Source organism: Triturus cristatus, chromosome 5_1, assembly GCF_964204655.1.
Source record: "Triturus cristatus chromosome 5_1, aTriCri1.1, whole genome shotgun sequence".
Classification (NCBI taxonomy): domain Eukaryota; kingdom Metazoa; phylum Chordata; class Amphibia; order Caudata; family Salamandridae; genus Triturus; species Triturus cristatus.
In genome coordinates this window covers 198,544,048-198,559,801 of record NC_140587.1, presented here as the reverse complement: position 1 = coordinate 198,559,801, position 15,754 = coordinate 198,544,048, and the positions used below count along the sequence as shown (strand labels likewise).

General features: G+C 46.9%; 1 protein-coding gene across 2 annotated transcripts in view; it reads right to left on the bottom strand.

Annotated features, from left to right (window-relative positions):
* TSNARE1 (t-SNARE domain containing 1) overlaps positions 1–15,754 on the bottom strand; it is a 1,167,042-nt gene that overhangs the window by 317,687 nt on the left and 833,601 nt on the right. The window lies entirely within an intron of this gene.

The following is a 15,754-nucleotide window of genomic DNA, read 5'->3' as shown; positions in this document are numbered from 1 at the left end:
AACTTTTTGCCTGTAAATTTTTTTCAGTTGTTTATGGACGATGTGTTTTTGGCAGAGATTGTTGAGCAGACTAATTTGTATGCCGAACAGTTTTTGAGGGACAACTGTGCCAGTCTTAAGCCACACTCTAGAGCTACCCGGTGGACTCCCACAAATGTTGAAGAGATGAAGAAGTTCTTGGGTTTAACTTTTTTGATGGGCTTGCTAAGGAAGCCATCATTGGCTTCATATTGGTCTAGCAGTCCCTTGATGGCAACGTCTATTTTTCCGGCAGTCATGAGTCGTGACAGGTATTTGCTTCTGCTTCGGATGATGCACTTTGTAGATAATGGTTTAGCGTTGCCACGAGATCACCCTGATTGTGACCGTCTTTTTAAGATTAGGCCTGTCCTTGATCACTTTGTTGATCGATTTTCTGAGATTTATGCCCCTGGTAGAGAAATTGCAGTGGATGAGTCTTTGGTGTTGTTCAAGGGCCGCTTGGTTTTTAGGCAATACATTCCTAGTAAGAGGGCACGCTATGGAATAAAGCTGTATATGCTGTGTGACAGTAGGACTGGATATGTCTCTAATTTCAGGGTGTACACCGGTAAGGAATCTAGGTTTAACCTCCCTGGTTGTCCGTCCACTTTTGGAGTGACTGAGAAAATTGTTTGGGAACTTGGAAGAGGATTTTTTAACAAAGGCCACCATTTATATGTAGATAACTTCTACACTGGTGTACGGTTGTTCAGGGAATTGGCCAAAGTGGACACTTTTGCTTGTGGCACAATCCGCTGTAACCGTAAAGGTTTTCCAAAAGAACTTGTTTGTCACAAGCTTGTGCGGGGACAGTGCAGTGCGTTGCGTTGCCAGGAGCTTCTTGCTGTGAAGTTTACAGACAGGAGAGATGTCTACATGCTGACTTCCATCCATGATGAAAGCACTGCACCTGTGACTGTTTGGGGTCAGGTCGCTGAAGCGCGCAAACCTGTATGTGTTTTAGACTATAATAGGTACATGGGTGGTGTTGACAGAGTAGATCAGAGGTTGGAACCTTACACTGCTCTTCGTAAGGCTTACATTTGGTACAAGAAGTTGGCTATCCATCTTTTCCACTTGGCAATGTTTAATGCTTTTGTTGTGTTCCAGGATTCTTGCCCTGAGTCAAAGATGACTTTTGTTAAGTTTCAGGAGTCTGTAATAGGCAGCCTTGTTGTAGTGGAACAGGCAAGTGTTCCTAGAGTTGGACTGGTGGAGGATGTTGCTAGATTGAAAGAACGCCACTTTCCAGATCACATTCCTCCCACACCCGCAAAAGATTTTCCCAGTAGGAGATGTAGAGTCTGTTGGCGAAGAGGTTTGCGGAAGGAGAGTCGTATGTACTGCCCCGATTGTCCCTCTCATCCTGCACTGTGTCTCTCTGCTTGTTTTAGAGCGTACCACACGCGAAAAAATTTTTGGGAGGATTCTTGAGTGGTAAAGTGAACTGGCTGGTCTGTATTCTTTGGATAATTTGATTCTGTTTCAATGTTGGTGTTAGTGCAATGTATTTAGTTGCTGATTTTCTGTTAGAAGATTTGTATCTATTTGCAATTTGTTTGTGTTTTTATTTTTTTCTAAAAAAATCCAAAATGTGATGGCGGTGTGTGTAGGCTTGCGCTTGGCTGTTGGTGTGTGTGGACTGGCACTTGGTTGGTGGTGTGCGTGGAATGGTGCTTGGCTGACGGTGTGCGTGGACTGGCGGTGTGCATGGACTGGCGGTGTGCGTGGACTGGTGCGTGGCTGGTGGTGTGCGTGGAATGGTGCTTGGCTGGCGGTGTGCGTGGCTGGTGGTGTGCGTGGAATGGTGCTTGGCTGGCGGTGTGCGTGGAATGGTGCTTGGCTGGTGGTGTGCGTGGAATGGTGCTTGGCTGGCGCTGTGCGTGGACTGGTACTTGGCTGGCAGTGTGTGTGGACTGGTGGTGTGTGCGGACTGGTGTTTGGCTGGTGGTGTCCGTGGACTGGAGCTTGGCTGGTGGTGTCCGTGGACTGGAGCTTGTCTGGTGGTGTGTGTGGACTGGAGCTTGGCTGGCGGTGTGCGTGGAATGGTGCTTGTCTGGTGGTGTCCGTGGACTGGAGCTTGGCTGGCGGTGTAGGTGGATTGGCGATTGGCTGCCGGTGTGCCTGGACTGGCGATTGGATGGCGGTGTGCCTGGACTGGCGCTTGGCTAGCGGTGTGCGTGGACTGGCGTTTGGCTAGCGGTGTGTGTCGACCGGTGCTTGGCTGGCTGTGTGCGAGTAGTGACTTTCTGCTGGTCACTACACACACTGCTAGCTGAGTGCCACTCCACGCAATTCTTCTGCCTGTGTAGTTGCTGTGTCTGGATTGTGGGCGTGTGAAAGTGATGGGCCCTTGAATGGCGCTGTGTGCCGGTGTGAGTTTTGTTATGTGATGGGCCCGCGGCTGGCGGTGTGAATGGTTTTGTATGTCTCACACGTATGAAAGGTGTATGAATGGCCTGTAAAGAGGTTGGTGCCTTGTCGTGGCTTTACAGCTCACGAGCTGTGAGTCAGTGGTTCAGTTTCTTGCCCTTTCAATTATTACCAGTGCATTTCATTTTTTGTGAAATCACTTGGTAATACAATTTTATCTACTGAACCATCACTCACCCTCGTGCCAAATCCAACCAGTATGTGCGTGTGCTTGCGGGTTAGATGACTGTGCAGTAATATTTGTTTTTTTGAAGCAGGGTGTACCTTGTCCCTTTTTGGTGATTTTTGTACTGTGTTGCTTTTGTACCTGGTGGTGCGAATGGTCTTGTTTGTATCACGTATGAAAGGTGTGTGAATGGCCTGTAAAGCGGTTGGTGCCTTGACGTGGCTTTACAGCTCACGAGCTGCAAGTCATTGGTTTGGTTTTTTGTGAATTTAATTATTGACAGTGCATTTCATATTTGTGAAATCTCTTGTTAATAAAATTTAATACACTGAACCATGACTTGCCCTCGTGCCAAATCCAACCAGTATGTGTGTGTGTTTGAGGAATAGATGGTTGTGCAGGAATCTTTTTTTTTTGTTTCTCTGCCAAGGTACACTTTCCATGTAAGAATAACCCACCAACTGTAGATATTGTCGAAAACCTTTGGGAGTTCATGGTGATGTCTCTCTAGTGATTTGAAAAATATATTTTATCCCCATTGTCCTGTAAACCTCAAATTGTCTGCCACATTTTCTTTGCAGTATTATTCCAAAATTCTCACGCTGTAGTAACAATAGGTAATCTGGTTATGCAAGGGGGGTTACTTTTGTTTTTTGCCCAGGGATCGGCGGGCATCTAGGGAAACCTTTCCAACCCACGCATTTCTGAAAAGTAGACACTCGGCGGCTTCCAGGGAGGTATGGCTTGCGTGGATCCCCCAACGTTTCCTTACCTAGAATCCCCTGCAAACCTCAATTTTTGCCCCAAAAATCACTTTTTTCACACATTTTGGGGTGGGAAAGTAGTGGCATCACCGGGCTCACACAAATTTACCACCACCCAGCGTTCCCCCAGGTCTCCCGGTAAAAATGGTGCCTCACTTGTGTGGGAGGCCCAAGTACCCGCGGCAGGCAAGGGCCCCAAAGGTAGTGAGGCCACCTCAAGATGGCCTATCGCCAAACCACCTGGTTTTGCAAGGGGGGTCACTTTGGTTTTTGGCCCGGTGCGCGGCGGCCATCTAGGGAAACCTACCAAACCCAGGCATTTTTGAAAACTAGACACCCGGCGGCTTCCAGGGAGGTATGGCTTGCGTGGATCCCCCAACGTTTCCTTACCCAGAATCCCCTGCAAACCTCAATTTTTGCTCAAAAAATCACTTTTTTCACACATTTTGGGGTGGGAAAGTAGTGGCATCACCGGGCTCACACAAATTTACCACCACCCAGCGTTCCCCCAGGTCTCCCGGTAAAAATGGTGCCTCACTTGTGTGGGAGGCCCAAGTACCCGCGGCAGGCAAGGGCCCCAAAGGTAGTGAGGCCACCTCAAGATGGCCTATCGCCAAACCACCTGGTTTTGCAAGGGGGGTCACTTTGGTTTTTGGCCCGGTGCGCGGCGGCCATCTAGGGAAACCTACCAAACCCAGGCATTTTTGAAAACTAGACACCCGGCGGCTTCCAGGGAGGTATGGCTTGCGTGGATCCCCCAACGTTTCCTTACCCAGAATCCCCTGCAAACCTCAATTTTTGCTCAAAAAATCACTTTTTTCACACATTTTGGGGTGGGAAAGTAGTGGCATCACCGGGCTCACACAAATTTACCACCACCCAGCGTTCCCCCAGGTCTCCCGGTAAAAATGGTGCCTCACTTGTGTGGGAGGCCCAAGTACCCGCGGCAGGCAAGGGCCCCAAAGGTAGTGAGGCGACATCAAAATGGCCTATCGCCAAACCACCTGGTTTTGCAAGGGGGGTCACTTTGGTTTTTGGCCCGGTGCGCGGCGGCCATCTAGGGAAACCTACCAAACCCAGGCATTTTTGAAAACTAGACACCCGGCGGCTTCCAGGGAGGTATGGCTTGCGTGGATCCCCCAACGTTTCCTTACCCAGAATCCCCTGCAAACCTCAATTTTTGCTCAAAAAATCACTTTTTTCACACATTTTGGGGTGGGAAAGTAGTGGCATCACCGGGCTCACACAAATTTACCACCACCCAGCGTTCCCCCAGGTCTCCCGGTAAAAATGGTGCCTCACTTGTGTGGGAGGCCCAAGTACCCGCGGCAGGCAAGGGCCCTAAACGTAGTGAGGCGACCTCAAGATGGCCTATCGCCAAACCACCTGGTTTTGCAAGGGGGGTCACTTTGGTTTTTGGCCCGGTGCGCGGCGGCCATCTAGGGAAACCTACCAAACCCAGGCATTTTTGAAAACTAGACACCCGGCGGCTTCCAGGGAGGTATGGCTTGCGTGGATCCCCCAACGTTTCCTTACCCAGAATCCCCTGCAAACCTCAATTTTTGCTCAAAAACTCACTTTTTTCACACATTTTGGGGTGGGAAAGTAGTGGCATCACCGGGCTCACACAAATTTACCACCACCCAGCGTTCCCCCAGGTCTCCCGGTAAAAATGGTGCCTCACTTGTGTGGGAGGCCCAAGTACCCGCGGCAGGCAAGGGCCCCAAAGGTAGTGAGGCCACCTCAAGATGGCCTATCGCCAAACCACCTGGTTTTGCAAGGGGGGTCACTTTGGTTTTTGGCCCGGTGCGCGGCGGCCATCTAGGGAAACCTACCAAACCCAGGCATTTTTGAAAACTAGACACCCGGCGGCTTCCAGGGAGGTATGGCTTGCGTGGATCCCCCAACGTTTCCTTACCCAGAATCCCCTGCAAACCTCAATTTTTGCTCAAAAAATCACTTTTTTCACACATTTTGGGGTGGGAAAGTAGTGGCATCACCGGGCTCACACAAATTTACCACCACCCAGCGTTCCCCCAGGTCTCCCGGTAAAAATGGTGCCTCACTTGTGTGGGAGGCCCAAGTACCCGCGGCAGGCAAGGGCCCCAAAGGTAGTGAGGCCACCTCAAGATGGCCTATCGCCAAACCACCTGGTTTTGCAAGGGGGGTCACTTTGGTTTTTGGCCCGGTGCGCGGCGGCCATCTAGGGAAACCTACCAAACCCAGGCATTTTTGAAAACTAGACACCCGGCGGCTTCCAGGGAGGTATGGCTTGCGTGGATCCCCCAACGTTTCCTTACCCAGAATCCCCTGCAAACCTCAATTTTTGCTCAAAAAATCACTTTTTTCACACATTTTGGGGTGGGAAAGTAGTGGCATCACCGGGCTCACACAAATTTACCACCACCCAGCGTTCCCCCAGGTCTCCCGGTAAAAATGGTGCCTCACTTGTGTGGGAGGCCCAAGTACCCGCGGCAGGCAAGGACAACAAACGTAGTGAGGCAACATCAACATTGCCTATCCCAAAGGTCGCCTCACTACGTTTGTTGTCCTTGCCTGCCGCGGGTACTTGGGCCTCCCACACAAGTGAGGCACCATTTTTACCGGGAGACCTGGGGGAACGCTGGGTGGTGGTAAATTTGTGTGAGCCCGGTGATGCCACTACTTTCCCACCCCAAAATGTGTGAAAAAAGTGATTTTTTTAGCAAAAATTGAGGTTTGCAGGGGATTCTGGGTAAGGAAACGTTGGGGGATCCACGCAAGCCATACCTCCCTGGAAACCGCCGGGTGTCTAGTTTTCAGAAATGTATAGGTTTGCTAGGTTTCCCTAGGTGCCGGCAGGGCTAGGGTACAAAATCTACAGCTAGTCACTTTGCCAAAAAAAGGGTCATTTTTCACTCCAAAACCACGTTGCGTTTTGCGCCGTTTCCTGTCGCGGGCACTAGGCCGACCCGCACAAGTGAGGTACCATTTTTCTCGTAGGACTTTGGGGAACGCGGGGTGGGTGGAAATTTGTGGATCCACGCAGATTCCAGAACTTTCCATCACAGAAATGTGGGGAAAATGTGTTTTTTTTGTCAATTTTTTACGTTTGCAAGGGATTCTGGGTAACAGACCATGGTGGGAGGCAGTCAAGTCACCCCATCCTGGATTCCCCTGGGTGTCTAGTTTTCAGAAATGTATAGGTTTGCTAGGTTTCCCTAGGTGCCAGCAGGGCTAGGGTACAAAATCTACAGCTAGTCACTTTGCCAAAAAAAGGGTCATTTTTCACTCCAAAACCACGTTGCGTTTTGCGCCGTTTCCTGTCGCGGGCACTAGGCCAACCCGCACAAGTGAGGTACCATTTTTCTCGTAGGACTTTGGGGAACGCGGGGTGGGTGGAAATTTGTGAATCCACGCAGATTCCAGAACTTTCCATCACAGAAATGTGGGGAAAATGTGTTTTTTTTGTCAATTTTTTACATTTGCAAGGGATTCTGGGTAACAGACCATGGTGGGAGGCAGTCAAGTCACCCCATCCTGGATTCCCCTGGGTGTCTAGTTTTCAGAAATGTATAGGTTTGCTAGGTTTCCCTAGGTGCCGGCAGGGCTAGGGTACAAAATCTACAGCTAGTCACTTTGCCAAAAAAAGGGTCATTTTTCACTCCAAAACCACGTTGCGTTTTGCGCCGTTTCCTGTCGCGGGCACTAGGCCAACCCGCACAAGTGAGGTACCATTTTTCTCGTAGGACTTTGGGGAACGCGGGGTGGGTGGAAATTTGTGGATCCACGCAGATTCCAGAACTTTCCATCACAGAAATGTGGGGAAAATGTGTTTTTTTTTTCAATTTTTTACGTTTGCAAGGGATTCTGGGTAACAGACCATGGTGGGAGGCAGTCAAGTCACCCCATCCTGGATTCCCCTGGGTGTCTAGTTTTCAGAAATGTATAGGTTTGCTAGGTTTCCCTAGGTGCCGGCAGGGCTAGGGTACAAAATCTACAGCTAGTCACTTTGCCAAAAAAAGGGTCATTTTTCACTCCAAAACCACGTTGCGTTTTGCGCCGTTTCCTGTCGCGGGCACTAGGCCAACCCGCACAAGTGAGGTACCATTTTTCTCGTAGGACTTTGGGGAACGCGGGGTGGGTGGAAATTTGTGAATCCACGCAGATTCCAGAACTTTCCATCACAGAAATGTGGGGAAAATGTGTTTTTTTTGTCAATTTTTTACATTTGCAAGGGATTCTGGGTAACAGACCATGGTGGGAGGCAGTCAAGTCACCCCATCCTGGATTCCCCTGGGTGTCTAGTTTTCAGAAATGTATAGGTTTGCTAGGTTTCCCTAGGTGCCGGCAGGGCTAGGGTACAAAATCTACAGCTAGTCACTTTGCCAAAAAAAGGGTCATTTTTCACTCCAAAACCACGTTGCGTTTTGCGCCGTTTCCTGTCGCGGGCACTAGGCCAACCCGCACAAGTGAGGTACCATTTTTCTCGTAGGACTTTGGGGAACGCGGGGTGGGTGGAAATTTGTGGATCCACGCAGATTCCAGAACTTTCCATCACAGAAATGTGGGGAAAATGTGTTTTTTTTTTCAATTTTTTACGTTTGCAAGGGATTCTGGGTAACAGACCATGGTGGGAGGCAGTCAAGTCACCCCATCCTGGATTCCCCTGGGTGTCTAGTTTTCAGAAATGTATAGGTTTGCTAGGTTTCCCTAGGTGCCGGCAGGGCTAGGGTACAAAATCTACAGCTAGTCACTTTGCCAAAAAAAGGGTCATTTTTCACTCCAAAACCACGTTGCGTTTTGCGCCGTTTCCTGTCGCGGGCACTAGGCCGACCCGCACAAGTGAGGTACCATTTTTCTCGTAGGACTTTGGGGAACGCGGGGTGGGTGGAAATTTGTAGATCCACGCAGATTCCAGAACTTTCCATCACAGAAATGTGGGGAAAATGTGTTTTTTTTTCAATTTTTTACGTTTGCAAGGGATTCTGGGTAACAGACCATGGTGGGAGGCAGTCAAGTCACCCCATCCTGGATTCCCCTGGGTGTCTAGTTTTCAGAAATGTATAGGTTTGCTAGGTTTCCCTAGGTGCCGGCAGGGCTAGGGTACAAAATCTACAGCTAGTCACTTTGCCAAAAAAAGGGTCATTTTTCACTCCAAAACCACGTTGCGTTTTGCGCCGTTTCCTGTCGCTGGCACTAGGCCAACCCGCACAAGTGAGGTACCATTTTTCTCGTAGGACTTTGGGGAACGCGGGGTGGGTGGAAATTTGTGGATCCACGCAGATTCCAGAACTTTCCATCACAGAAATGTGGGGAAAATGTGGTTTTTTTTTCAATTTTTTACGTTTGCAAGGGATTCTGGGTAACAGACCATGGTGGGAGGCAGTCAAGTCACCCCATCCTGGATTCCCCTGGGTGTCTAGTTTTCAGAAATGTATAGGTTTGCTAGGTTTTCCTAGGTGCCGGCAGGGCTAGGGTACAAAATCTACAGCTAGTCACTTTGCCAAAAAAAGGGTCATTTTTCACTCCAAAACCACGTTGCGTTTTGCGCCGTTTCCTGTCGCGGGCACTAGGCCAACCCGCACAAGTGAGGTACCATTTTTCTCGTAGGACTTTGGGGAACGCAGGGTGGGTGGAAATTTGTGAATCCACGCAGATTCCAGAACTTTCCATCACAGAAATGTGGGGAAAATGTGTTTTTTTTGTCAATTTTTTACATTTGCAAGGGATTCTGGGTAACAGACCATGGTGGGAGGCAGTCAAGTCACCCCATCCTGGATTCCCCTGGGTGTCTAGTTTTCAGAAATGTATAGGTTTGCTAGGTTTCCCTAGGTGCCGGCAGGGCTAGGGTACAAAATCTACAGCTAGTCACTTTGCCAAAAAAAGGGTCATTTTTCACTCCAAAACCACGTTGCATTTTGCGCCGTTTCCTGTCGCGGGCACTAGGCCAACCCGCACAAGTGAGGTACCATTTTTCTCGTAGGACTTTGGGGAACGCGGGGTGGGTGGAAATTTGTGGATCCACGCAGATTCCAGAACTTTCCATCACAGAAATGTGGGGAAAATGTGTTTTTTTTGTCAATTTTTTACGTTTGCAAGGGATTCTGGGTAACAGACCATGGTGGGAGGCAGTCAAGTCACCCCATCCTGGATTCCCCTGGGTGTCTAGTTTTCAGAAATGTATAGGTTTGCTAGGTTTCCCTAGGTGCCGGCAGGGCTAGGGTACAAAATCTACAGCTAGTCACTTTGCCAAAAAAAGGGTCATTTTTCACTCCAAAACCACGTTGCGTTTTGCGCCGTTTCCTGTCGCGGGCACTAGGCCGACCCGCACAAGTGAGGTACCATTTTTCTCGTAGGACTTTGGGGAACGCGGGGTGGGTGGAAATTTGTGGATCCACGCAGATTCCAGAACTTTCCATCACAGAAATGTGGGGAAAATGTGTTTTTTTTTTTCAATTTTTTACGTTTGCAAGGGATTCTGGGTAACAGACCATGGTGGGAGGCAGTCAAGTCACCCCATCCTGGATTCCCCTGGGTGTCTAGTTTTCAGAAATGTATAGGTTTGCTAGGTTTCCCTAGGTGCCGGCAGGGCTAGGGTACAAAATCTACAGCTAGTCACTTTGCCAAAAAAAGGGTCATTTTTCACTCCAAAACCACGTTGCGTTTTGCGCCGTTTCCTGTCGCGGGCACTAGGCCGACCCGCACAAGTGAGGTACCATTTTTCTCGTAGGACTTTGGGGAACGCGGGGTGGGTGGAAATTTGTGGATCCACGCAGATTCCAGAACTTTCCATCACAGAAATGTGGGGAAAATGTGGTTTTTTTTTCAATTTTTTACGTTTGCAAGGGATTCTGGGTAACAGACCATGGTGGGAGGCAGTCAAGTCACCCCATCCTGGATTCCCCTGGGTGTCTAGTTTTCAGAAATGTATAGGTTTGCTAGGTTTCCCTAGGTGCCGGCAGGGCTAGGGTACAAAATCTACAGCTAGTCACTTTGCCAAAAAAAGGGTCATTTTTCACTCCAAAACCACGTTGCGTTTTGCGCCGTTTCCTGTCGCGGGCACTAGGCCGACCCGCACAAGTGAGGTACCATTTTTCTCGTAGGACTTTGGGGAACGCGGGGTGGGTGGAAATTTGTGGATCCACGCAGATTCCAGAACTTTCCATCACAGAAATGTGGGGAAAATGTGTTTTTTTTGTCACTTTTTTACGTTTGCAAGGGATTCTGGGTAACAGACCATGGTGGGAGGCAGTCAAGTCACCCCATCCTGGATTCCCCTGGGTGTCTAGTTTTCAGAAATGTATAGGTTTGCTAGGTTTCCCTAGGTGCCGGCAGGGCTAGGGTACAAAATCTACAGCTAGTCACTTTGCCAAAAAAAGGGTCATTTTTCACTCCAAAACCACGTTGCGTTTTGCGCCGTTTCCTGTCGCGGGCACTAGGCCGACCCGCACAAGTGAGGTACCATTTTTCTCGTAGGACTTTGGGGAACGCGGGGTGGGTGGAAATTTGTGGATCCACGCAGATTCCAGAACTTTCCATCACAGAAATGTGGGGAAAATGTGGGTTTTTTTTCAATTTTTTACGTTTGCAAGGGATTCTGGGTAACAGACCATGGTGGGAGGCAGTCAAGTCACCCCATCCTGGATTCCCCTGGGTGTCTAGTTTTCAAAAATGTATAGGTTTGCTAGGTTTCCCTAGGTGCCGGCAGGGCTAGGGTTCAAAAACTACAGCTAGACTCTTTGCAAAAAAAGTGTAAATTTTCAGTGTGAAAATGTGGTGTGTTCACCTTAGGTTTTGAGCCACTTCCTGTCGTGGGCACTATGCCTACCCACACAAGTGAGGTACCATTTTTCTCGGGAGACTTAGGGTAGTTCAAATTTGTAAAGCAACTGTTATTACCTGTTGATTTTTGATGCATTTCTCCCTTCCAAATGAAAGACATTGTGTAAAAAAAAAGTCATTTTGAAAAATGACCAATAATTGTCATGCAAATATGAGTATTCCCAATTTCGAAAATGTGCAAATATGCACTGTTTCTGAACTCTGTAATTTGTTCCCATTTCAGAAATACATAGGTGACTTTCATACCGATTTTTCCAAGTATACATTTTCCCACAATAATTGCTATATACCCGGACCAAAAAAAAAAAACATTACAAAATGCTGCTCATTTTTCTACTCTGGGTTCGTTGGGCTCTTGATGAACCTACAAGTCCTATATGTCCACACAACCAGGAAGGTCTACCGGATGTAACGGTACATTGCTTTCAAAGAGATGTCATAATTCGAAGAAGTTACAGGTAAAAACGTTGACTCAAGAGGCTGCTTTTTTCAACAAATTTTTAATTTCTCCTATATTTGCCTGTAAATTTCTATAAAGAAACCTTGATGGATCTACGCAAATGACCCCTTGCTGAATTCAGAATTTTGTCTACTTTTCAAAAATGTATAGCTTTCCAGGATCCATTATTGCTTTGTTACCCTTTTCTACCGTTAACTGGAAGGAGGTTGAAAGCACAAAAAATAGCAAAAATAGGGTATGTCCCAGAAAAATGCCAAAACTGTGTAAAAAATGTTGGTTTTCTAACAAAAGTCTGTCATTCCCTAAAAGCTGGAGAAATTGTGATTTCAGCCCCACAAACCCTTTTTTGATACCATTTGCAGAGAAAAACCCAGAAGCTTTCATTTGCAGCCCGTTTTTCACATTTTTCACAAAAAAAAAAAAAATTGCTGTATTTTGACTAATTTCTGTGACCCCTCTAGGAGAATCCACAAACCCTGGGTACCTTTAGAATCCCCAAGATGTTGGAAGAAAAGGACGCAAATTTGGCGTGGATACCTAATGTGGTCAAAAAGTTACAGGGGCCTAAGCGCGCACTACCTCAAATAGCCCAAAAAGGGCTTAGCACAGGAGGGGAAAAGGCCTAGCAGCGAAGGGGTTAAGTAACAACATTAAGTAAGACAACTTTACATTATATGCCATATTACAGAATTTAGCAAAGACTTGAAAATATGAACAGGATCATATCTTGACCAAAAACAGGATCCTGTTGTTCAGGATCATATTCTGACCAAAGTATACTGATAAAGCTGTGTTCGCTGAGCTGCTGCAGCTCACCACCGTCCGCATCCCTTAAGGAAAAATGAAAGATGAAACTGCCCATCAATGCGGAGGGGGTGGGGGTGTCTCTAACAGGGGCGCGGCCGATGTAATTAAGGACGTTGTCTAAAACACTTAAGATGAAAATCTGTATTTAGAATAGTTTGCCGCCCAACTGGTATTTTGCTGTTTCTGTCCATTTATCCAGCTATTTAACACAACAACTACATTACACCTACAACAAACCTGGACTATTTAGTTTGTCAATGGTTGTAAATTGCATGAGATAAATAAGCAACAACTATTACTTCGTTGTATATAATATTGGAAATGATGCTGTTCTTGTGGCTCAAGGCTAGAGCTGCCTACTTTCAAGCTAAGAAAGCAGGTTTGAGTCTCGTGTTGGCTCAACATCCTCTGATTAAAAACATGAATATGTGTTTCGGTTATGTAACTGGTGCTCCCGTTTGCTCTAAGCTTGCGCTATATAATACTGAAAAATGAGTCTTTAAAGCTACATTAAAAGCAGTGAGGGAAGGTACTATCGCAGAGTTAAGCTTTTTTTTTCCACACTGAAGGTAATAAAAATGGAGCGCCCGATAGGGCCCCGTTGTGGCACCTGCTTTAACGAACTGCCAGTGCTGAGCACCGGCAGGACCAGGCTCGCTTAAAGCCCTGCATCTATGACTTATCCAGTTAACAAAACCTTCCTAGAGTAGATCTTTTGTTTGTAAACTCCAAATTGTTCAAAATTGCAAAGAAGCAATTACAGATATCACCATCACAATTTAAAGTGTTCACTTTGATACTTTCTGCTCGGTCTTCCACTGGTCTCTGCTCAGTGCTGCAGTAGAGTAGTGTGATTCAATGTGTCTGGTACAAAGGCAAATGTCTCTCTATGGGCTCAGATTCGGGGCTTTCTCCATACAGAAGAGGTTCTTTTTTTCGTGGCCAGAGCCATCAACATCTCTGGAGAAGGATCCACCTGGGTATTTTAATTTGTTTACTCTTTGTTCTCTTTTAATAGTCATTGCTGGAAAGAAGAGTCCGCTCAGCGCTCTGGTACCGGTAGAACTATCAGGTCCACTGATACCTGCTTTACTGTTGGCTGTCCGGCAAAATAGTTCTACAAAAAGTGACAACACTGACAAACAGCTTTGTAGGACCTTTCTGTAGTGAAGACCTCAGAAAGACAACTGAAAGAAACAAGCAGTCAGATCATGTCTTCACAAGTAGGTGAGAGAATTTCTGCTTAGATGACCCCCATGAAATACTCCGTTTCCCAGTACAAGAGTTCATTAGGTTCTCCAAGAACCGGGCCCAGTACCAAGTCCCTCATTCATCCGAGAAGTGACAAATTATTCTCGAGGGCAGGTGGTCTGAAGTGCACATGCAATCTGTGGATGTGGTTCAGCACCGAGTAGAAAGCTGGACGAGTAGCAGCTGCCTAAGTGTACTGGAGCCAGAGAAGACACAAACATGTTGATTGTGGGAGCTGGCTCCTGTAGGACTTTTGGTCGCTACATCTGGGTCTGTGAGCATTAACCAGCTGCACAAGCAGAGAATGGAGGAGCATGACCGCAAACATTAACAAAAATAAGACACTTGAAAGCTGCGCTAGTAGAAAAAATGTGCCATGCCGTACTTGGAGTCATGCTCAAACTAGAAATATGTGCAATGTTATGTTAACAGGATTTGTGTTTAACTAACCACCATTGTTGTTGCATGTTATGTTAAAGGATTTATACAGTGCTGCAATTGCCACAAGAAGTGTTTTGGCACTGGAGGGGGAAGCCAGCAAATTGATCGAAAAAACAGAACTAGAGCCAGAAAAAGAGGGAAGTCTTAAGCTTTTTTCCTGAAATCAGTGAAACTGGGAGTAGACTTCTGGGACAAAGGAAAGAGTTCAATAATCTAGACGCCAGAAATGACGAGAACGACCACCAAGGCGAGAAACCTTAGGAAGTTTGGTTTTGGCTCAGTGGAGGTTGCAGGTGGGAAGCAGTTTGACGGAAATGATCCCTTAAGTAGTATCGGTTTTTAGCAGATGCAAACTGAAAGGGCAGTGGAGGATGCTAGATAGAAAGGCCACTCGCCTGGGGACTGAAGAATAAAATTTCAGTTTTTTTTCTCTGTTAAATAAACTTAAGATGGTTATTGAGCATCAAGAGTGCCACCATACTTGTGTAGGCAAGAAAATTGGATTGGACTAGGTCAGGATCCTTTTTTTGAGATACAGATAATGATCTGAGTGTTGTTTGCATATGAAAGCATGTCCAGGCCGAACGATCAGATGAGATTCACAAAGGAGACATATAAACATTAAAGAAGGTGGGGGATCCAGGAGAAACTCTGCTTTTGAGAGACAAGAGACTAGACCTGAAGGGAGAAAAAATGACAGACTGACTTCTAGACGAGAGGAAAGAGGTGATCCACTTCAGGATATTATTACAAATGCCCACATTAAACAAGTTGTTAAGGAGGAGAGCATGGGAGACCGCATCCAATGCAGTCAATAGATCAAGCAGGACTATGGCTGTTGAGTGACCCTTGTCCAGAAGGAGTCCCAGGGCATCAGTAAATGTGATTGGGGGGAAAACCGCATTGTGATGGATCAGGCCAGTTGATGGATTCTAGGAAGGAGGATAGTTGAAGACTTATGGCAGTTTCCAGGACTTCAGAAGAGAAGGGGAGAAGAGAGAGAATGGGCAGAAGCTTTACTGAAAAGAGTAATTACTAGTGCTGGTTTTCAAAAATCGGTCATTGAGGCGGTGCTGATAAAAACATTGCAGCGTTCGGTACGGGTGGGCCCAATGTGTTCAGAGGCAAGAAAGGTGATGCGATGGAGGGCAAGGATCAAAGGGGAGTCTAGGCTTGGTGAAGCTGAGCAGTGAGATGGTTTCCTCAACCATGAGGACAGGAAAATCAGAAAGTACGTTAATGCAGTCCAATGACATTTAGTTGACAGAAGCAAGTACAATGTCTACATAAGCTTGAGAAGGAAAGTTGGCATAGATTATTTTAATTTTTATCGATTACAAAATAAAGAAATGTTTGAGGTGATGCGATGTGGAGCATTTGAAAAGGGCCACTGAGTCAAGCGTACTGGAGACTCAGATATTGAAAAGTTTGCCAAATTTACAGTGAGCGTGAGAAGGAGCCTCCGAACAATAGATCAGAAGTTATCAGAGGTCACCTTGGTCAAGGATCAGGGTTGTAGCGTAAGCTCTATCTGGGTGACCATTCATGTGAATCCTATAAAGGCCTTAATTGATCGTGTTGGTTTGT